This window comes from Macaca nemestrina, chromosome 1 (genome assembly GCF_043159975.1).
Source record: "Macaca nemestrina isolate mMacNem1 chromosome 1, mMacNem.hap1, whole genome shotgun sequence".
NCBI classification, from domain to species: Eukaryota; Metazoa; Chordata; class Mammalia; order Primates; family Cercopithecidae; genus Macaca; species Macaca nemestrina.
This window is the reverse complement of record NC_092125.1, coordinates 67,148,357-67,172,236: the sequence shown is the minus strand read 5'-3', so window position 1 is coordinate 67,172,236 and position 23,880 is coordinate 67,148,357. Positions and strand designations below refer to the sequence as shown.

The 23,880-nt window shown below is 37.6% G+C and overlaps 1 long non-coding RNA gene across 11 annotated transcripts in view; it reads left to right on the top strand.

Moving 5' to 3' along the window:
• Positions 1-23,880, top strand: part of LOC105484895 (uncharacterized) — a 356,622-nt gene that overhangs the window by 175,191 nt on the left and 157,551 nt on the right. For 8 of the 11 annotated variants that reach the window (XR_011613567.1, XR_011613566.1, XR_011613561.1 and 5 more), the window contains one exon: positions 13,571-13,652. This is a non-coding gene — a long non-coding RNA (uncharacterized lncRNA). Of the gene's footprint in view, positions 1-13,570; positions 13,653-13,813; positions 14,262-17,423; positions 17,523-19,354; positions 19,407-23,880 lie in introns of those variants that run through there. The other 3 variants (XR_011613570.1, XR_011613579.1, XR_011613574.1) reach the window with 3 other exon arrangements.

Below are 23,880 nucleotides of genomic sequence, written 5' to 3'. Positions count from 1 at the left end.
AGCCTTATATACATTATGGAGAATAACATCCAGGGGATTTCCTTTCTTCTCCATCTCCTTCAGTGAGGTCATGTGTTATGTGATTCTTTTGTCATAAATTAAATTCTGTCACAGTCTGGAATCCACCTGCCCTCCCCATTGTCTTGATGGATTTTCTGAAAAACGAAGAAACAAACATGGTAAAATTTATTCTTTTTGGTGAACAGCTCTATGGGTTTTGACAAATGCATAGATCCATGTGTCTGTCACCACAATTGCATGTAGGATAGCTCCATCAGCCCTGAAATCCACTGGTGCTGCCTCTTCGTAGGCAACTGTTCCTCCTGCTATGGAATGCCTGGAAACCACTGTTCTATTTTTCTTCCTTAGCGTTTTCCTATTCTCAGAGTATCATATAAATTGAATCATATAACATGTATCATTTTGAATCTAGCTTCTTTCACTTACCAAAATGCATGTAAGATTCATCCACATAGGACGGGCTCATGCCTGTAATCCCAGCATTTTGGGAGGCCAAGGTGGGCAGATCACTTGAGGTCAGGCATTCGAGACCAACTTGGCTAACATGGTGAAACCCTGTCTCTACTAAAAATACAAAAATTAGCTGGGTGTGGTGGCGTGCACCTGTAATTCCAGCCACTCAGGAGGCTGAGGCACAAGAATTGCTTGAACCCAGAAGGCAGAGATTGCAGTGAGCCAAAATCATGCCACTGCACTCTAGCCTGGGTGATAGAATGAGACTCTGTCTCAAAAAAAAAAAAAAAAAAAAATTAAATTAAAAGAAGATCATCCATGTTGCTTGTGAATCAATAGTCTCTTCCTACTCATTGCTTTATAGTATTATTCCCTTATACAAATCTACCACAGCTTGTTCATCGATTCTCTGGCTGAAGGACATCTGGAACGTTTCCAACTTTTGAAGAATATAAATAAAGCTCCTATAAATGTTCATACAAAGTACATGTTTTTGTAGGAACATAAGTTTTTATGTCTTTTAGTTTGATAGCTAGAAGTGGGATTAATGGATCATAGCATAGGTGTATGTTTACCTTTGTAAGAATTGTTGAAGTGTTTCCCAAAGAGACTGTAATATTTTGCATTTCCACCAGCTATGTATGAGTTCTAGTTGGTTTGTACCTTTGTCAGTTCTTGGTATTGCTATTTTTTTAAAAAATTAACCATTCTAATAGGTATGTAGTAATACATCATGGTAACTTTAATTTGTGTTTGCCTATCATTTATGTTGTTGGGCATCCTTTTGTAGGCTTATTTTCCATACACATGTTTTCTTTGGTTAAATGGTTTAGATCTTTTAACTACTTTTCTTTCTTTTCTTTTGTTTTTATTGAGACAAGATCTTGCTCTGTCACTCAGGCTGGAGTGCAGTGGTGTAGTCATAGCTCACTGCAGCCTTGCCCCCCGGGCTCAGTGATCCTTCCACTTCACCCTTCTGAGTAATTGGGACCACAGGTGTGTGCCACCATGCCTGACTAATTTTCTGATTTTTTGTAGAGACAAGGTCTTCACTATGTTGCCCGGTCTGCTCGAATTCCTGGGCTCAAGTGACAGTCTTGTCTTGTCCTCTCACCTTGTCCTCCCAAAGTGCTGGGATTACAAGCATGAGCCACTGGGTCTGGCCACTTTTTTTTCTTTTTTGAAGACATCAAAGATGACTTTATAAAGATTTCTCACAATTCTATTCTAAATATACAGAATAAAAAATGGTGTCAGTTAAATTGTGAAACAAAACCAGATTTTCTTTATACTGTCTCAAAATTTAAAGATGAGTTTCCCTAGAAGGTGTGCAATGCATCATAAAATGGTTTCATTTTTTTAGGGTGGGAGAAGAAGGACTGGGAAAGATGCATATTAAATTGTACCATGATAGATGTGCAAGACTGTTATCCAATCTAGATAATTTATATACATTTTGGTGACTTAGAAAAACAAACAGGGACTTCTCCAGTTGTACCATGTGGATCTTTTGAAAGTAACAAATAAGGCCTGGTGCAGTGACTCAGACCTGTAATCCCAGCACTTTGGGAGGCCGAGGCGGGCAGATCACTAGGTCGGGAGATCGAGACCATCCTCACTAACACGGTGAAACCCCGTCTCTACTAAAAATACAAAAAATTAGCCGGGCATGGTGGTGGGCATCTGTAGTCCCAGCTACTCGGGAGGCTGAGGCAAGAGAATGGCGTGAACCCGGGAGGCAGAGCTTACAGCCCATTTCTGTTAAGATTTCTGATGAACAACACATTCCACCTTAATAAAATGCAACATGGATTGAGTTGAAGGCTGCTACCTTAATACGCAAAGAAAAGTATGTAAGTGCAAAATATGAGCTACACTGACTTCAGGAAAAAAAAAAAAAAGTCTTTCAAATTGGAAAAGGGACATTTCCTTCCTGTATTGGAGTCCTCCCAATTTAAAGCAGAACCCATCTATTCTAATTTCTGCAACTAAATGCTTACTCTGCTTATTTAGTTTTCTCCTCTGAGTTTAACTGCTGCTGGATTACTTTGGCATCACTTTGTGCCATGGAATTGATGATAGGATGAAGTCACGCACCATCATAACAACGAAGTTCTTCAACATCCAGGACAACCAGATTTCTCCCATCTGGACTTAAAAAGCAAGGATTAGATAGGAAGAGGATTATAATACAACAGTCAGAGAGCTCTTGAAATCCTGTGAACTCTTTTTAGGGGATAAAAACTCTTCCTTCTAAAAACCCCTTAAAGGAGCAAAATCTCTCCCACTAACATATCTGTGTTAAACAAGGAGCTGTAAGTCAGGTGCTGCTTCTAGTAGAAGTGTTAGTCTTCAGAGGGAGGCCAGTTCAGTGGATAATGCAGACTGGTGTGGTACAAAGAATAAAATCTAACCACTTTTTAATTGGGTTGATTTCCCATTGCCAGATTTTGAGAGTTTTTATATATCCTGGACAGAAGTGCTTTGCCAGAAACGTGATTTGCAAATATTTTCTCTAGTCTGAGGCTGTGTCTTTTGAAGAGCAAACATTTTTCATTTTAATTAAGTACAATTTATTAAGCTTTTGCACTTATGGATCATACTTTTGGTGATGTGACTAAAACTCTTTAAGTTGGCACAAATTTTCTATTTTTTTCTAAAAGTGTTAGAGCTTTATGTTTTATATCTATAATCTATTTAGGGCTAATCTTTGTAGAAACTGTGAGATATAGGCTGAGATTATTATCTTTTCTTTTACATATAGACTTCCAATTGTTGCAGCACTGCTTGTTGAAGACACTGTAGTTTCTCCACTTAATTGCATTTGCACCTTTATAAAAAATCAGTTGACTGTATTTTATTGGTGTGAATCTATTTCTTATTTTTTGCTATCTGATCCATTGATTTGTGCATTTATCCTTTCATCAATACCACAATTGTCTTGATTACTGTAACTTTAAGTCTTAAAATAAAGAAAGGAAGTCCCCTGGATGTATTCTCTTTCAAAACTGTTCTGGCTATTCTAGTTTCTTTGTCTTTTCACATATATTTTAGAATCACCTCATCAATATTTACAAAAGAGCCTTCTGGGATTTTGTTTCATCTTTAGACTGAATAGAGAAGAATTGATATCTTAGCAATATTGAGTCTTACAATCTATTAATATGATGTGTCTCTAAATTTATTTAGGACTTTAATTTCTTTCATCAGTATTTTGCAGTTGTTAGCATACAGATCCTACATGTAATTTTGAAGATTTATATACCTCAGAATTTTTTGGCATTATAGTAAGTGGCTTTTTTTAATTAACTTTGAATTCCAATTGTTAACTTTGTATTCTGTGACCTTGCTAAGCTCTTTTATTAGTTCTAGAAGTGTTGTTGTAGACTTCTTTTGGGATTTTCTACATAGATACTTATGTCATTCATAAATAAATATTTTTTCTCTTCTTTTTTCTTAATTTTCTTGTTTTATTGCACTGGCTAGGGCTTCCATAATGATATTGAGAGAGACAGAGAACATCCTTACTTTATTCTTGACTATAGGATGAAACAAATCAGTCTTTCATCATTTAATGTTCATTGTGCACTTTCTCAGATTAAGGAAGCTCTTTTATTTCTAGTTTGCTCAGAGTTTTTACCATAAATGGAAGTTTAATTTTGTCAAATAATTTTTCTGCATTTATTGATGATCATATGTTTTTTCTTCTTTCAAGTTCATTGATTTCTGGTTTTATTTATATTTAATTTTGTCTGCTTTGGACATAGTTGCTCTTTTATTTCTAGTTTTGTAAGGTAAAAACGTATCTTGTGGGTCTGAGATCTTTTTATTTCTATAGTAACCATTTTATACTGTACACTTCTGTGTAATCACTGTTTTAGTCATCTCACATTTGTTGAAGTTTTGCAGGTTCATTTTCATTCACTTCAAAATACTTTAATTTTTTTTAAGACTTCCTCTTTGATCTATGGATTATTTAGAATTGTGCTGTTTAATTTCCAAATATTTGGAGATTTTCTAATTGGAGTTCTGTTATTTTTCTCTAGGCTAATTCTGTTATGGTCTGAGAACATAGTTTGTATGATTTCTGCTCTTTTTAATTTGTTGAGCTTTATTTTGAGCCTGGATAAAGTCTATCCTGGTGAGTGTTATAATGCACTTATAAAAGAAAGTGTATTTTGCTGTTGCATGGTGTGCTCCAGAAATGTCTATTAGGTGTAACTGGTTAATGATGTTGTTAAGGACTTCCATATTCTTGCTGATTTTCTCTCTACATGTTCTATCAGTTACTGAAAGAAAAGTAATAAAGTCTCCAACTACAATTCTGGCTCTGCCTTTATTTCCTTTCAGTTCTAGTTGGTTTTGTCTAATGTATTTTGAAATTCTGATGTTATGTGCATAAACGTTTAGCATTGTTATGTCTTCCTGTAAAATTGATTATTTTATCATTATGTCATGTCTCTCTTTACCCTTGATAATGTTAGTTTTTCTGAAGTCTATTTTGTTTCTTATCAAAATAGCTATTTCAGTCTTTTTGGGTTAGTATTTACATGGTTTATTTTTTCTTTCTTTTAATTTTTACTTTATAAATGTCTTTTATTTAAAATTGATTTATTGAGGACAGCATATTGTTGGGGTTTGCTTTTTGATCCTATCTGACAATCTCCCTTTTTTTAACTGGTGCATTCAGGCATTCATATTTAATGTGATTGTTGATATGGTTGGACTAACATCTACCATCATGTTAGCTGTTTTGTATTTCTTCCATATGTTCCTTATTTCTTTTTAACTCTTTTTCTCTTTTCTCTTGGGTTAATTGAGCATTTTTATGATTCCATTTTATTTCCTAATTGACATTATTTATACTACTTAAAAAATGTTTTTAGTGTTTGCCCTAGGGTTTACAATATACAACTGTAATTAGATAAGCTCTTGTCTGTAGAAAGTATCCCAGGCCTAAAACAAACAAGCAAAAAGGATGCAAAATCACTGAGCTTCATTATAGATTGATATAATTAATATTTACTTCATGTCTATCATAGTCCAGGTATAATTCTAAACACTTACATGTATTAACTGATTTATTGCTCTTAGCAACACTAAAAAGTGGATCCAATTGTTAACCCCATTTTATGGATAAAGGAATTGAAATTGAAGCCTGGAAGTTATTTACCATGATAAAGTCATGTTCCCATGATCACAAGAAGACTGGTCAGACTCCAGAGCTAATACTTAAAAGTATTGTGTTATGCTACTATGTGCTAGCCTAGAAAACTGCCATTTAGAATTTTAATACCTAGACTTTCAACTTACAAAACATTATTTGAGGGCATTTTTCGCAAATATGCTACAGGAAGCTGACCTCTAGAGGGAGTGGGGAGTGGGGGAAGAAATTGATGCTTAGCTTACATTTCTACATACTGAATTTTGTAAATCAAGTATTTTTAAGTCAGTGGTATCATAAAATGATACTTTCTAATCACCTAATTTTAAAACTGAGAGCATACTTGGATATCATCCAGTGTTCTGATTTTGCTGATAAGGGGAATGATGCCCCCAAGAAATTACATTTCTTGCCTAATAATTAGTAACAGAGCCAGAAGTTGAACCCATTATGGTGCTCCCTCCCCAAAGCTCTGCTATCCACCTCCTCTGTGCTCTTATACTGTTTTATGCATACTTCTTATCACTGAACATATCATCACACTGGGGGTTATTTGTTCTTTTACATATTTGCATCCCCATTAATGTTTTTTTATTTTATTTGTTTATTTATTTTCTGGTACTTTATTTATTTATTTAAGTGAAAGCAAGTTTATTCAGAAAGTAAAGGAATAAAAGAATGGCTACTCCACAGACGGAGCAGCCCCAAGGGCTGGTTGCCTATTTTTATGGTTATTTCTGTTTTAAAAAATTATACTTTAAGTTCTGGGGTACATGCACACAATGTGCAGGTTTGTTACATATGTATACATGTGCCATGTTGGTGTGCTGCACCCTTTAACTTGTCATTGACATTAGGTAAATCTCCTAATGCTATCCCTCCCCAGTCCTCCCACCCCATGACAGGTCCCGGTATGTGACATTCCCCACCCTGTGTCCAAGTGTTCTCATTGTTCAATTCCCACCTATGAGTGAGAACATGCGGTGTTTGGTTTTCTGTCCTTGTGATAGTTTGCTCAGAATGATGGTTTCCAACTTCATCTATGTCCTACATGGATGAAGGACATGAACTCATCATTTTGTATGGTTGCATACTATTCCATGGGGTATATGTGCCACATTTTCTTAATCCAGTCTATCATTGATGGACATTTGGGTTGGTTCCAAGTCTTTGCTATTGCAAATAGTGCCGCAGTAAACATACATGTACATGTGTCTTTATAACAGCATGATTTATATTCCTTTGGGTATATGTTCAGTAATGGGGTGACTGGGTCAAATGGTATTTCTAGTTCTAGATCCTTGAGGAATTGCCATACTGTTTTCCACAATGGTTGACCTAATTTACAGTCCCACCAACAGTGTAAAAGTGTTCCTATTTCTCCACATCCTCTCCAGCACCTGTTGTTTCCTGACTTTTAATGATCGCCATTCTAACTGGTGTGAGATGGTATCTCATTGTGGTTTTGATTTGCATTTCTCTGATGGCCAGTGATGATGAGCATTTTTTCATGTGTCTGTTGGCTGCATAAATGTCTTCTTGTGAGAATTGTCTCAAAAGAAGTCTTCAAAGGCAGGCAGTCCTCCTTGAGCTGTGGTGGGCTCCACCCAGTTTGAGCTTCCTGACTGCTTTGTTTACCTACTCAAGCCTCAGCAATGGTGGATGCCCCTCCCCAGCCTCACTGCCACCTTGCAGTTAGATCTCTGACTGCTGTGCTAGCCATGAGCGACACTCCGTGGGTGTGGGACCCTCTGAGCCAGGCACGGGATATAATCTCCTGGTGTGCCGTTTGCTAAGACCATTGTAAAAGTACAGTATTAGGGTGGGAGTGTCCCGATTTTCCAGGTACCATCTGTCACGGCTTCCCTTGGCTAGGAAAGGGAATTCCCCGATCTCTTGTGCTTTCTGGGTGAGACGATGCCCTACCCTGCTTTGGTTCACACTCCATGGGCTGCACCCACTGTCCAACAAGCCCCAGTGAGAGGAACCCGGTACCTCAGTTAGAAATGCAGAAATCACCCGTCTTCTGCATCGCTCGTGCTGGGACCTGTAGACTGGAGCTCTTTCTATTTGGCAATTTTGGAACCTCCCTCCTAATGGTTTTTTAAGAGACAGGATCTTACCATATTGCCCAGGCTGCGTTCAACCCCTGGGCTCAAGTGATCCCCCAGCTTCAAGCTTCTCAAGTTGCTATTACCTGCATGAGTGGTAGCTTCCATTCTTATTTGACTTGGTATCCTTAGCAACTGTCATAGAGCATGAGAAATTATAACCATGTTTTTTAAAAAGTTTGTTGAGTGAAAAGTCCCCAATTTTTGTTCCAGTCCAGAACTCTATTCTTCAGATCATTTAATGCTTATGAAATACAAGCGACCAGCCTCTGGAAGGAAGTTACACAATCTCAGAGTTAGAATTTAAACTTCTTGTCCATGGAAATCAGAGCTATTTCAGGAACAAAAGAAGCATATCAGGACTTAATTGCATTCACTTCTGAATTGTCTATAGCTCTTTCTTCTATAGGATGCAAATCAGGATGACTCTTACATCTTGATTATATTCAAAGACTTCCGGAGGACCATCATGGCATGCCGGGCTCTTTCTTGTGTTGCTCCTGTCTACTCTTTCATCCAAATCTCCAGCCTTATGACGATAAACTCCTTGTGGTTAGCAGAATTATCTCTATTGGTTTTTGATCTTTGTCTTTGTGCATTCAGCCTCTTCTACCAGAAATACTTTGACAGCTTTTGCCTGGTGAATTTTTTCTCCTTCTGTGACTCAGTGGTTGGTTTTTATGTGAACTCTTTGCCAGAAATGATGGTGTATTACTTACTAATTGTGGTGAGTGGCACTGAAATGGTGCCAAACCTAACAAAATATTTGTTGAATATTCAGAAAGTAGCACAACGTGGTGGTTACGGATCCAGGCTATGGGGCTCAAATTCCAGCTTCACTACATACTATCTGTGGCTTTTGGTAAGGTAATTTATTTCCCTAAGCCTCGTTTTTCCTATTTGTAAAAAGGTGAAATTAACAGAAATGACCTCATAATGTTATTAGTGTGAACATAGATAAAGCATAGGAAGCATCTAGCAAGTGCCTGCCACACACACAATAACTGTAGCCATTATTATCCCATTGCTATTATATCATGATTGCCATCATGATTTATTCATTTATTTATTTTTCTTTTTGTATTTTTCTTTCAGATTCGGGGGTACATGTGTAGGTTTGTTACATGGGTGTATTGGATGATGCTGAGGTTTCAGGTACAACTGAATCTATCACCCAGGTAGTGAGCAAGGTACTTAATAGGTAGTTTTCCAACCCTTTCCCCCCTCCCTCTGTTTCCCCTCTTGTATTCCCTAGTGTCTGTTGTTCTCATCTTTATGTCCATGTGTACCCAAAGTTTAGCTCCCTCATATAAATGAGAACATGTGGTATTTGGTTTTCTGTTTCTGTGTTAGTTTGCTTAAGATAAAGACTTCCGGTCAGGCATGGTGGCTCACACCTATAATCCCGGCACTTTGGGAGACCAAGGCGGGTGGATCATAAGGTCAAGACATTGAGAACATCCTGGCCAACATGGTGAAACCCCGTCTCTACTAAAAACACAAACATTATCTGGGCATGGTGGTGTGCATGGGTAATCCCAGGGAGGCTAAGGCAGGAGAATTGCTTGAACCCGGGAGGCAGAGGTTGCAGTGAGCTGAGATTGTGCCATTGCCCTCCAGTATCCATGTTGCTGCAAAAGACATTATTTCATTATTTTATATGGCTGCATAGTATTCCATGGTGTATATGTATCTTATTTGCTTTATCCAATCCACCTTTGACATCACAATATCATTATTAATCACAATATCAAATTACAGTCTGCAAGGAGAGTTACAATGACATTTCATTTCGTAATTTTAAATGTATAGGCTTTTTTCAAACAACATAGCACAAGGGAATAATTAACTTGGTAAATTTAAAGTTCATTTTGCCACCTGGGCTGGGACCACTCAAAAAGAAAAACTTCTCTTTTTGAGGCAAGGCCAGAAAGAAAATAAGATGGGTTTTTACACCTTCTTGGGCATGACAAAGGAACAGTTTAGCTGCAAATCTATGTTTTACAAAAGAAATAAAAAAACTTTGTAGAGTAAGTGGAGAAGTGTTTGTAGCTCATGACCCAAGAGGACCCAATTACTGGGTGTCTGTGAAGGAGACAGAAGTGTCAGAGGGCTGATGGCAAACAAGCTCTCAAAGGCTGCTTCCAAAACCTGCTCACACAGAGCAGAATTCTAACAAGAAGCAGATGATATTCACCACCTGGGACCTGTCAGGGAGCTCCAGAGAGTCAGAGGGCCAGCTCTGGGAGGCTGATGGAGGCGGTCAAGTGCTTCTGGAGGAAGGTATGGTGAGATGAAAACTTGGGAGACTGACTCTCCTTGTTTTTCTATTGCTTTGCTGCATCTCCCAGAGAGGCTTAGAATATTGCTCAAGACACATTGATTTCCTGCATGTTCTTACTTTGTGATGGAAGGCTTCTGGGAGGGAGAGACAAACACTGTGAACAATGAGAAATAGAAAATGAAAGTAAAATAGCACCTGAGCTGACTTCATACCAGATCAAGCAGAGATCCCTGAACAGTGTATGGGTGTGTCAGAGGATAGGAGAGAGGGGAGAGTGGGTGAAAAGTGAGGTGGTCTCGGCTAAAATGAATTTTAAATTTATTGGTAAATTTCTATTACACAGGCTTTCCCTGAGGCGGGTTACTGGGATCAAAACTCTACTGTCATTCCTAATAGAGTGGAAATCCTTACACAGTCTACTTCGTTTTAGGAGTGAATTAGTCCCTAGGAATATTTTACTAAAAGAGATAATTATAACAGCACCCAATGAAAAACACACCCTCTTATCATCTTTTCAACCACAGAATAAACATTTTCCAGACACACTGAAGTGAATTTTCCTAACTCCAGGGCTTAGCACCAGCCACCAGGAGATGCTCACTAAATAATTCTTGAATGAATGAATGTCGTGGATGATCCTCTATGTGCCAGAGAGCTTTCAAGAATTGAAAAAAAGCAAAGATTAATAAGAGGAAACTTCTGATCAATATGGTGGCCCCAGCAGAAGTAATCAACCTTTCATTCTGCTCCAAATATATAGAAATGCTGACTTAGATAGAACACAAACCTTTTCTTAAACTATATAGCTGAAATTGAAAGCAGGAAGAAGGAAATATCACAAAGTCCCAGAAATGAACAAGAAACTCAAAGCCACAGTGGTAGAATGATGAATGTTTGTGGGCATATACGAATCACATTTGTATCTAAGGGTGGGGACATGTATCAGTCCTAAGTAGAATCAAACTATGACACAATATCATAGATGATAGCGAGATATTGACTTTAATTACTCTATATTCCTCTAATTCAGTCGTATAAGAGAGATATTGATTAGTCACAGATTTAGCTAACTTTGTGCATTAGCATTATAAAGGCAAATACTAAAAAAGGGAGGAAAGAATGCAATGTTTAATTCCTAAACCAGTAGAAAGGGGAAAAAAAGGAAATAAAGGAAATATGGGCTGGGCACGGTGGCTCATGCCTGTAATCCCAGTGCTGTGGGAGGTGGAGGAAGCAGATCACCTGAGGTCAGGAGTTCAACACCAGCCTGACCAATATGGTGAAACCCCAGCTTCACTAAAAATACAAAAATTAGCTGGGCATCATGGCGAATGCCTATAATCCCAACTACTCAGGAGGCTGAGGAAGGAGAAGTGCTTGAAATCAGGAGGTGGAGGTTGCAGTGAGCCAAGATTACACCACTGCACTCCAGCCTGGGCAACAGGGCAAGACTTCATCTCAAAAAAAAAAAAAAAAAGAGTGCTTGTGCATGCACATGCATGAAAGAGAGGGTGTGGGAAGAGGTATGGGAATGAACTCATCCTTTAATCAGGAATCCACTCCCACAATAACAAACCCACTCCTGCAATAACAGCCTTAATCCATCTTGAGGGGAGAGTCTTCAGGACCTGTTCACCTCTTAAAGGTCCTGCCTGTCAACAATGGGATTGGGAATTAAGTTTCCAACAAATGAACTTTGGGGAACACATTCAAACTACAGCAACAGCTAACAGGAGTGCTTTTCTATCTGTAAAATCAGACAACAAATTCAAGGATGATAATGACAAGGCTGAGAGCCATCATTCCAATAAAAATTACAATCCCCTGTCCAATATCCAGTTTTTAAACCCAGAACCCATTGACTTGAGAAGAGACCCTTTTAGAGGAACCCTGCAAAATCATGACAACTGTATGTGGTAGTGGCTACTTCAGACTTTTCTCAAAGGGAACTACTGCCTTCTATTGGGTAATTGTATCCTAGGGAAAGTGGAATATCCAAACACTTTAAAGACTGTGGAAACAGATTCCAAGTTGATATTGATGTCAAAGTGTCATCATGATTTTTCTGTCAGAGTGGGGACCTGGGATGGCCAAGTCCAGCCCACAGTGTGTTTACCATATCTATGAACTCATCCAGTGGTCATTTCTGCAGACCCCAATTAATAATTGTAACAGACATGCTTGGTAGTTGGCACAATCTCCACATTGAATTTTCACCCTACAGGATTAGGGGAAAAGTTAAGAAGAAGTCTGTGAAAACAGGTCATCCCCCCATACTTGTTTCAAGATAGTTACTTCAAAAAAATATTGTCCAATATGAATGGTTGAACTTAGTGCCACTTTTATAGTTTTTTAAAGGATACAGGAATGATGGTCCCCATCAGTCTCTGTTTAATTCGCCAATCCGATTTCTTCAAAAATAAGATATATTATTACTGTGGACTACTGCAAACACAGCCAGGCATTGGACCCAGTGGCAGATGTGGTATCTTTGCTAGAGCAGATTAACATGTCATCAGATGTATGGTATGCAGCCATATTTCCATTGCTCTGGAAAATATATATTTTCATCATTAGGAAGAGGAAATGAAAATAATTTCATTTAAAGTGGACAACTGAATTAATTACATGTTTGTTTCAAGGCTATGTTAACTCCTCTGCCCTTTGTTTAAATACAGTATGAAGAGATACAGACCATTTAGACATCCATACAGAATATCACATTTGTTCACTATATTGACAACATGCTAATGGAACCAGATGAGCCAAATATAGATGCTAGTTGGAGGATTTGCTAAGAAGCATATTCCCTGGAGAGTTGGAGTTAAACCCTATGAATATTCAGGGCCTGGTGCATTAGTAAAATTATGGATGTATGGTGTTTATGGCATGATAAGAGTCGCCCATCCTCCCCAAATAAAGAAAAAATTATCGAAATTTGTATTATCAGCATGAAGAAGGAAGTAAAATGCCTAGCAGGTTTCTTTGGGCTACAAAGGCAGCATATTCCACATGATGGGAACCATATCTGGCAATACTAATGTGACCTAAACACCAGATGATATGAAAGGCTGCCAGATTTTAATAGGGCCCAGCTATGGCTCCTGTCTAGCACTTTGGGCAACTCATGCCTAAGGGTCAGCAGGTAAGGAAATGAATCACCATCTTGGCAGGAGTAAGTCAGGATGCTGTTACACAATGAGAACATTAGGAATATATTTAGCAGCCAGATAATACACTTAAGTATCTTTTAGTGTTTCTATGTCAAGTTTTGACAATAATTGCACAAATACAGTAACTCTGGTCTGAGAAGGTAATGGTAATGAGGAAGGGAATTAGACTGCACCAGGTTGAAAAATATTTTATAAGGTCACATCACCAGGCAAGTCTCCAAGACCATCAGAGGTGCTAGCTGAGGGTAAGGGGAATTTATAATAAGTGGTAGAGAAGGGAGATAGTGAAGACCGTGTATGGACTTGAGAGAAGCAAAAGTGATGGGGACTGTAGTTTATCATCATTTTTTTTTTCTTTTCTAAGTTTTTCCTCTGGAATGTTAGAAGAGTCACTCCCAGGACCTATAAGAGGAAGTGAACCCAGGCAGCTTAAGGTATAGTCTGTGGTGAGTACTATAATATGCCTCCAGATTCCTCTTTACTAATTAAGGACGTACTCCCCCAGCTTCTAGAAGTACTGATGAAAGATAGTCTTCAGCTGTAAACTTCTCCTGAGAGATTGCCTTTACTAAAAAAGCTGTCTCACCCCAAATCACACTTCTTTCAGGGAAGTCCACATCTGGTGACTGATCATCCAGAGGTTATAAAGTCCTGGCACCCTTACCTTAACTGGGCAAACTCTAAAGAACCATCCCAGCTCCAGAGCTCTTCACGTGGTCATCTTAGGTCTCTGTTGAGACTGCATCACAGCTTAACTTCTCCCTCTGCCCAATCATGGTTGGTTTTTTTTTTCCTTTTCTTCTACAGGTTTTGATCCCAGGAGTGCCACCTAATAAACATCTTACCTGTAAATCACTATCTCATGGTTGCCTCTCAGAGAACTTAAGCTGTATCAAATATTATATACTGATACTATAACTGAAACCATAACTATCATGAATTTATATATATACATTGTCTTACTCTTCTCATACTGCTAATAAAGACATGACCTAGACTGGGTAATTTATAAAGGAAAGAGGTTTAACTGACTCACACAGTTCTACATGGCTAGGGAGGTCTCACAATCATGGCAGAAGCTGAGGGAGAAGCAAAGTCATGTCTTACATGGCAGCAGTCAAGAGAATTTGTGCAGGGGACCTCCCGTTTATAAAACCATCAGATCATGAGATGTATTCACTACCATGAGAACAGTATGGGGGAAACTCCCCCCATGGTTCAATTATCTCTCCCTGGCCCTGCCCTTGACATGTGGAGACTATCACAATTCAAGATGAGATTTGGGTGGGGACACAGCCAAACCATTTATAAATTTATAAAATAAATGCTGATAGAATTACATGAAGGAATTTAGAAGTATACAATACTTGTGTAAAGATTTTAACACCTATTTTAGAAACTGATAGATCAGGAGGTTAATATTAGTAAAGATGCTAAAGATTTGAATAAAATAGCTATTTTCTCTCAGGTAATGTAATGTAACATACCATGATACAACATAACTGTATTCTTATGTGAGGAGTGAGGAGCACATATGTTTTGATAAATATACGTGTATCATTTTAAAAAGCTGGTCATGTGTTAGTTTATAAAAGGTCTCAAAAATGTCCAAATAATTGATATTATATAGAACATTTCATCCTACCAAAGTATAAGACACAGTAAAATAGAATTAATACAGTTGGGCCTTCACAAACCTGTATTAGAAAAATAATGATCTATAACAAAAATTAATTAGTAATCAAAAATTCTGCCTTAAAAGGCACCAATCCCACATAATTTTATAGAGAAGTTTTTACCACAAATCAGAAGCTCATAATTCCTTTCTGATACAGTCTCTTTCAGCAAATGAACAAAGAGAGTAAACTACCTATTATTTGATATCAAAATTAGGCACAGGAAATATAAGAAATGAGATATATTGTCCAATCACACTATAGCATAGGTGAGCAAATTATAACAAACCCAGAATTGGATTGATAGTACATCAGGATAAAACAGATTATCCCAAGTATGCAAAGATATGTCAACATTTAAAAGATCTATAAATCTTCATTCAACACATTAACAAAAAAAGACAAAAACATGTGAGCATCTCAATGAATGTAGAAAAATATTTTATAAGGTCAATATTCATTCCCAAATTAAGGAAAAGACCAGTACATAAGAAAAAAACTTCCTTAACCTTATAAAGAGCATCTATCCCAAACCCACAGAAAATGCCATACTTTATGGTCAGATTTTAGAAGCATTCACATTAAACTCAAAACAAGAAATTATTCACTAAAACCACTTCTATGTAGCAATTACTGGAAATTTTAACCCATTCAAAAATGCAATAAAAAGAAATAAGTGATATAATTATTTGCAAAAAAGAAGCACAATTGTTATTTGCAGATGGTATCATTGTTTGCATATAAAATGCAAAAAGAATTCACAGACTAACTATTTAGAATTTAAAAAGTTCAGGAAGAATGCCGGAAATAAGATCAACATACAAAAATAATTAGTGAGATTTTATTTAACAATAATTGGAAAATAGAAAATGTTATTTTTTAAAGATCTCATTACAATTGCATTCAAATTTACACAGTGCCTAGGGCAAAAATAATCTAACAAATAGTATTTAATACTTTTATAAAGAAAATTACACAACTATACAAGGTCAAAAAGGAACTTGGTTATGAATATGCAAGTTCAACATCATGAATATATGCTATAAATTATTTCCCACATTGATCTATATATTCAATGTAATTCAAACAAAAATTGTAATGAAATTATTTTCCATGGATTTGATGGACTTATTTTATTTATTTATTTTTTATTATTTATTTATTTATTTATTTTTTTATTTATTTTTTTATTTATTTACAGAGTGTCTCTCTCTCTATCACCCAAGCTAGAGTGCAGGGGCACGATCTCAGCTCACAGCAACCTCTGCCTCCCAGGCTCAAGTAATTCTCATGCCTCAGCCACCCAAGTAGATGGGATTACAGGCGGGCGCCACCATGCTCAGCTAATTTTTCTATTTTTAATAGAGATGGGGTTTCACCATGTTGGCCAGGCTGGCCTCAAGCTCCTGGTCTCGAGTGATCCTCCCACCTCAGCCTCCCAAAGTGCTGGGATTACAGGTGTGAGCCACCGTGCCCAGCCATGATGGACTTATTTTAAAATTCCTGTTTATGAGTAAATGTTCAAGAATAGGCAGAACAGTAAAGAACAAGAACTAAGAGGAGTTATTCTCCTGAATTTCAAGAACAGGTTTAAAGCTGTAGTAATTGAAGCAGTGTGGCATTTTACAGGGTTAAAAATATGTTAATTCGACAGACTCAAGGGCTTAGGAATAGATGCTGGGGTATATAGGAACTTGATTTATGAGAGAAGTGGCTTCACAAATCAAAACTTATTTAAATAGTTATCTGTATGACACCAGGGGTGGTGGCTCACACCTGTAATCCCAGCATTTTGGGAGGCTGATGTGGGCAGATCACTTGAGGTCAGGAGTTCAAGCTCAGCCTGGCTAACATGGTAAAACCCCATCTCTACTAAAAGTGGAAAAAGTATTTGGGTATGGTGGCTCTATCCTGTAGTCCCAGCTGCTTGGAAGGCTGAAGCCAGAGAATAACTTGAACCTGGGAGGCAGAGGTTGCAGTGAGCCAAGACTGCACCACTACACTCCAGCCTGAGTGACTGAGAGAGACTCTATCTCAAAAAAACAAAAACAAAAACAAAACAAACAAACAAACAGACAAATCCAAAAAAGTTATCTGTGTGAAAAGAAAATTAGAGAATTACCTCTATGTAAAAACAAATTAAAAGTAGACAAAAGTTTAAATAAAAAAAAAGGTTGTAAAAGTTAAAATAGGAGCACAACTTTATGATCCTATGAAGAAAAATATGTTTGCATAGAAAAAAAGAATAAATTATAAAGAAAATTGATAAATTTACACTAAAATTTCAAATACATTCATGACAAAAGTTTACAAAGTTAAAAGACAAAGAAGATTTTTGTAACATACTTAATAGACAAAGAATCAGTCTGGAATACATAGAGAACACTTTTCCTCCTTGAAGATGATAATAATAGCTACCATTTATTAAGCAGTTACTATATTCCAGGATCTCTTCTAACAGGTTAATATGTATTAACTCTCTTAACCACCACAAAAATCCTATGAGATACTACTTTTTTTTTTTTTTTTTTTCCATTTTAGAGCTGAAGAAAGTGAGCCAAGGAGAGGTTAAGTCACATCCCCAAGTACACATGCCTATTAAGTGACACATTTATAATGGGAATTCATGATGATTGGCTCCAGAGTGTTAGCTCCAAAAAAAAAAAAAAAAAAGAGAGAGAAGAAAAAGACAGATCATTCAATTGAACAGAAGGCGAAAGATTTGAGCAGGTTATCCACAGAAGAGAAAGCCAGAACTGCCAATAAAGATGAAAATATACCCATCCTCACTAATCAGGGAAATGCAATTTAAAACCTCAGTGAGGTTTCTCAACCTTCAGATGGGCAACATTTTTAAAAGTCTAAGAAATACCAAATGTTGACCAGATTTGACAAAAAAGGGAGATTCATATATCCTGCTGAAGGGAGTGTAAATTGGTACACACACTTTTGGAAGTGAGTTGGCTGTATCTAGTAAAATTGGCACAGCATATGCCTAATGATTCAGCGATTTCACTCGCCAGGTATAGTCACATGCAAAGGAAACATGTATAAGGATATTCAATGCGATTTTGAACTGTAAATAGAGAACTGGAAAGAGTTTAGGGAACAAGAAAAATAAATTGCAGTGTAATAGTAGGATATAATGCTCTTTAGCAATTAAAATTAATGAGTTAAGTTTGTATGCATCAAATTGGATGGATCTCTAATATTGTACTATTGAATGAAAGAAGTACTATGTAGTCCTTATACATATGTGGAATATTACACCATTTATGTCAGTTTTTAGAATATAAAAAAACTGTGTGTTGTTTATGGTACTTAAAGTAGAAATATGTGAATCTAGGGCATAAACTTACTTAATGGTTGCTTCTGGAGAGGGAGGGAGGTGAATATGACTTCAGAGACATACTAGGATTTAGTCACATATTTAATATTTATTATATAAAGATAATGCACATATGACAATATATTCTGGTGGTAGGTACATGGGTTGATTATTGTCTGCACATTTTACTATATTTTTAATAATAAAAATAGAATAAAGGAACAAGAAAGATGATTAAGACATAGTCCATACTTACAAAGATCTCATCTCTATTCATTCTGACACAACGCTCTATAAGTAAACAGTATCCTTTAAACAGTAAAGACACACACAAGAGTAACGCTTCCTGCCTACCTAGCTTGTGTTCTGTCCTCCTGAGTATCTGCTTTTGCCTGCAGCTGGGAGAAAAATCAGAGCTGAGGCAGGACACAAAGATCATCTATGGCCCTCATGGAAGAGATGAGGAAACTGAGCTATAATGGGAGAACTGGCCTAGGATCAAGGATTATAGAAAGCCAGTAAATCACAGGACTTAGACCAGAACCTAGACCTCAAGATTTATAAAATAGAAAGTACAAATTGAAGGCCAGCAGGTCAAATTAGGTCCACAGACTTCTATGTAGTTTCTTTTATTTTTTTTTAAAGAAATGTGAACATTATTATATACTGTGTATAGTTAGCCACAACCTCTTGAAATCCCTATTTTCTCATGTGAAAACTTTACTCATTGATGTTACCCTTAAGTATACTTAAATATATTTGTGTTTGTGACCTTCATCATGGAATCTTTGACATGGAAGAAACCTTAGGGAAGAAAGGTGACATGTTCTCAATGTAGTAATTGCCTCGACGACATCCCTGACAGTTGGAACATGTCTCTGCTTGTACACTTCAGCTATAGGATGCTTACCAACTCTCAACATCGCCCGGAAAATCTTTGAACAGCTCTGTTAGAAAGTGCTGCCTTTTATGGAGTCAAAGTGTGTCTGACTTCCTTCTCACTCATTATTCTTAGTCCAGTCCTCTAAAGGTGCCTGAAATAAATCTAATTGCTCTTCCAAAAATATTTGAAGACAGCTAACATTGTTGAACTAAATCATTTCTTCTTCAGGATAAACAGTTTTGCTTCTTCTCACTCTTCTAGAGTTACTGGTTTTCAAACTCAGTGATGCGTTCCAACTCCTTGCTACCTGAAGGTGAGGGAAAGATTGGTTATAGATGTATTAGTCCATTTTCACACTCCTATAAAGAACTTCCCTAAGACTGGGTTGTTTATAAAGGAAAAAAGTTTGACTCACAATTCAGCATGGCTGGGAAGGCCCCAGGATACTCACAGTCATGGCAGAAGGGGAAGCAGGAACCTGCTTCACAAGCCAGCAGGAAAGAACAAAGGAGGAACTTCCAAACACTTATAAAATTATCAGGTCTTGTGTGAATTCACTCACTATCATGAGAACAGCATGGGGGAACCTGCCCCCATGATCCAGTCACCTCCCTCCCTCAACACCTGGGGATTACAGTTCCCTCCCTCGACACACAGGAATTACCATTTGAGATGAGATTTGGTTGGGAACACAGAGCCAAACCATATCAATGGGTATCAGAGTCAACACTCTTCATCCACTGCTTTAACATTCATCTACTTACATTCAGAAGAATGTATGGCTTCCTCCCTACTTCTCCAGCCCTTTTCCCACTTACTTCACTTCATTTTCTTTTCTCCTTTCTTCTCTTTGCCTTCAGCCTGTGCCATATTCACACGTTGTTTTCACTCCAGCAATCATGAACAATATTTGAAGTTCTCTGAACAAAGCATGTTATATAAAATAGTATCACTATGTCACTTCATATCCTGCTTTCTCCACAGGAAATATCTCACTAATGATTTCCCCCTGGAAACTTCCATTTATTCTTCAAAACTCAGCTTCAATGTCACTGTCTACTGAGGCTTTCCTATGCCTTCAGCCATCTCCTTCTCCTCTTTTACACTCCAGTCAAAGTTAATCCCTTCCTCCTGCATGCTGACTTCCGCGTTATGCTAACTTCTATTCTTGCACATCTCCCACTGGATTACAATTATTTATTTGCATTTCTAGTTCCCTCTTTTGTATTATAATGTATTGGAGGGAAGGAGTTTTGTTAATCCTTTTTGTAATTCCAACATTAAGCCCAGTACTGGCACACAATAGGTGCTTAATAAAATGTTTCCTAAGTTAACTGCAACTCTGAGATCACTGGATATTTTGTACAGATACAATTTGCCTTAAGACCAACTTGAGTGTTCTCCATTCTCCAATTAGAATTGAGGTGCCCAAGAACAGGAATCATGTTTTGTTTTCCTTGCTTTGCTAGTACCATGTACAATTCCCATCATCACTCAGATGATTGTTAAAGGAACAAAGATGATTCACAGGCATATAGTGTGTTGCAAGCATAAGAAATACAGATTTTTTTAAACTCTCCATTGTAAAGAAGATTAAAAATGTATATACACATAAACATTACATTTGTATTCATATGCATATATGTACACAAATATTTGTATACAGCTATCACCATATATATGTGTAAATAAAAGAGTGTTGCCTTTGCACATTCCAGCATATATACATCTTCTGAATTGCAAAGTGCACTCCAGTTTATTTGAAGTCCTGCACAATATGTCCAACCTCCTAGGCAAAGTTTCTTGTTAATTTCCTTTACCTCCATGAATGTATGATTTATTTAATGAAACGCCTGCCATGCAGCAAATAAAACCTTTGTTCTACCTAGGGGAATAGTTCTCCAACATCACAGAATTCATAGCCCCAGTTACAGAAGTTTATATAGGAGCAGTGGTCCAACTCAGAATCCCAAGTACAACGTCTCCTAGCCCATTCTCACTAGATACATTCCAGTGTCTAATTACCCCAGGGTAGGGGGGATGAGAAAAAAAATTTAAACAGAACAAAACAAAACCATAGTCCTAACAATGCTTGTGGTGGTTGTGTTTTTGTCCATTTTTGTTTCTCTTCATCCTCAATTCCTATCACTTCACAGGAATGTGTACAGAAACTAATGTAATTAACTGGATCTCTTTCCTTCTTCTCTTCCTTTATCCCTCTCACACCTTAAAAGAAAACTTATATTTTTATTGTTCAATCAGTGAATACAAAACAGTTAACCATCTGTTTCAAAATTGTTTTTATAGAAAAAGACCTTGAGTCATTTCAGTCTGAACCTCTGGGAATGTATCCAAAATAGATGAGAAATGTATTACACCTGATTTTCACTCTGCTCCTTTGTGATCCCAACCCAAATTGAAGAAACTATAAGATAAACTGCAAAGTGAGGAATCTACAAATTATTAAATATCAACAAAGAACATTCTTTTGAAGCTTGCAAATGTATATCACCCTAAAGCAAGGCCTATTTCTGACCAGCAGTAGGCAGATTTGTTTGATAAGTTCTAATAATATTTTAGCTTTTAATCCCAGTTCCCCTAAGACTTAGCATTGTAGAAGATGTTCTTTGTTGTGAGGTTTACTCTTAGCACATGTAACATCTGGGTTCATGATTGCACATGCTTTTTTGTTTGTTTAACAATATGCATTCAGTCATACAATCAACATTTATTGAACCCTTACTTTAAGAATACAAACATAAATGGTATCGTTTCTATCTTGGTAGTATCCTAGTTAACTATTGCTTTATAATGAACCTCCTTAAAGTGCCACACTTTATAAATTTTGCTCACAGATTCTGTAGATCAGGAATTCAGAGAGGGTGTGGTGAGGATAGGGTGGCTTTCCTTCACAATGCCTGTGGCCTCAGCTGACAAAACTCAAGGCTGAGGGTGACCAGATGGCTGAGAGCTAACACCATGTGAAGGTATAGTTGGCAGTCATATTTCTGGCAGTAGATTAACTCGGTGGCTGGGACATCAGCTGGGGCTGTTTGTCAGTGTTCATGTGGCCTCATATGTGCTTGGGCTTCCTTGCTGCATGGTGGCCTTGCAGAAGTTGAACTTCCTATGTGATTCCAAAGGAGGATGTCCTAGCTATAAGAAAGTTGTAGAATCTTTTCTGACTTTTTCTTAGAAGTCAGACAGAATCATCCACTGCACTGTATTGGTTACATGCAAGTCACCAGCTAGAGTCCAAGGAAGAGGACATAGATCCTATCTCTTAATGGAAGGTGTGTCAGGTCACACTGTAGAATAACATGTATAATAGGAGATACTTTCACCACCATCATTGGAAAATGCAACCAGCCACAAGTAGCTTATAGTTTAGTAGGAAAGTTAGACATGTAAATGGATCAATTCAAGAAAGGGTTATAGTGCTATTAAAAAGAAAGGACTTGTTGAGTACAGCAAAATACCTGGTCAATCATATCAGGAGAAAATGAGGTCAGAAAAAGGTTAAAAGAGGAAGTGGCTCAAAGTTGGTAAGTGATAGTGGTACACCTCTTGGTGGAAGTTGTTATGGAAGGAGTAACTTACACAAAACACCCTTTTATCAGTAACACATATACAGTACTTAAAACATGTCTTATGTTAAAGAAAAAAAAATAACACCCAAAACCCAGAAAAGCCACTGTATTCTCCAATGCCTTTCAAAATCCCTTTGCTAGTTGGGGAATGAGCATGAGATAAGATGAGAACACCTGAAAAATGGTGACTTCCCTGGGGCTGGAATGAGCAAAGGGCAGGATTAGAAATTACATTGTAATTTTTGCCAACTCACATCACCACAACAACCCTTGACCTGCATAGGAGCTCCTGAAGCTGTGATGGGCCAGCAGGAGGATGCTGCTCAGACAAGACTTACTTGTCCTCTCTCAGGCACATCTCTAGTCTCACAGAGCAGATGTGTCCAAGGATCACCCAACCCAAGTTGCTATAAGCTTGATGTGTTGTCTGTTCTCTCCAGGTCTTGGGACTTGATAAAATGATGGATTTGTTGAGGCTTCAGGGGTTGTTTCCCCAGGGATTCAAGCATTTTCAGACTTTATTTAAGGCTAAGGTCAATCTTTGCAGCTTTAAAGTAGCACAAAGGCATTAAGAAAGTGTCCAATGTTCCTAGAGAGGAGAGAGGCAGAGAATGTGTGCATGAACGTCCCCCAAAGCAAACTGGAAAATATTTTCCATGTTTTATTTATTTTGTGTTATTAAAGGAGCATTGTCATCCGTGCTGAGCCAGAGCTTCTAATTCAGTGGAAATGAAATTCCAGCCCAGTGTGTGCTTAACTTCCCCGGCACAGTGAATCCATTTCTCTTTTTGTCTCTGTCTCATCTCCCCCTTTGTAGTGAAGAGATGTACAATACAGCGATGAAGTCTGTCAGTGGGAAACCACTCTGGCAATTTCAGAGAGGTTTCTGAAGAAATGAATTGAGCCGGCTTGCCTGGGGTGGAGACATAAGACAGACCATGCTTTTATAGTCACGGCTGGGTTTGCGATTTGTTGTGTGCTGCCTATCTATGCAGATTCTTTTCTGTTCCAACACATAAAGAAAAACATGCCCAGTCAGATGCTCCCGGCTTATCACTCCGTATCAACCCAGAAGCAACACAGGTTTTCAATTTCTCCATTTGCAAGTGCAATTGAAAATTGGCAGAGGTTGCTATGTAGGGATAAAATGAACAGTGGTGCAGTTTGGCCTCTACAGACAGAGATAGCATCCATGAG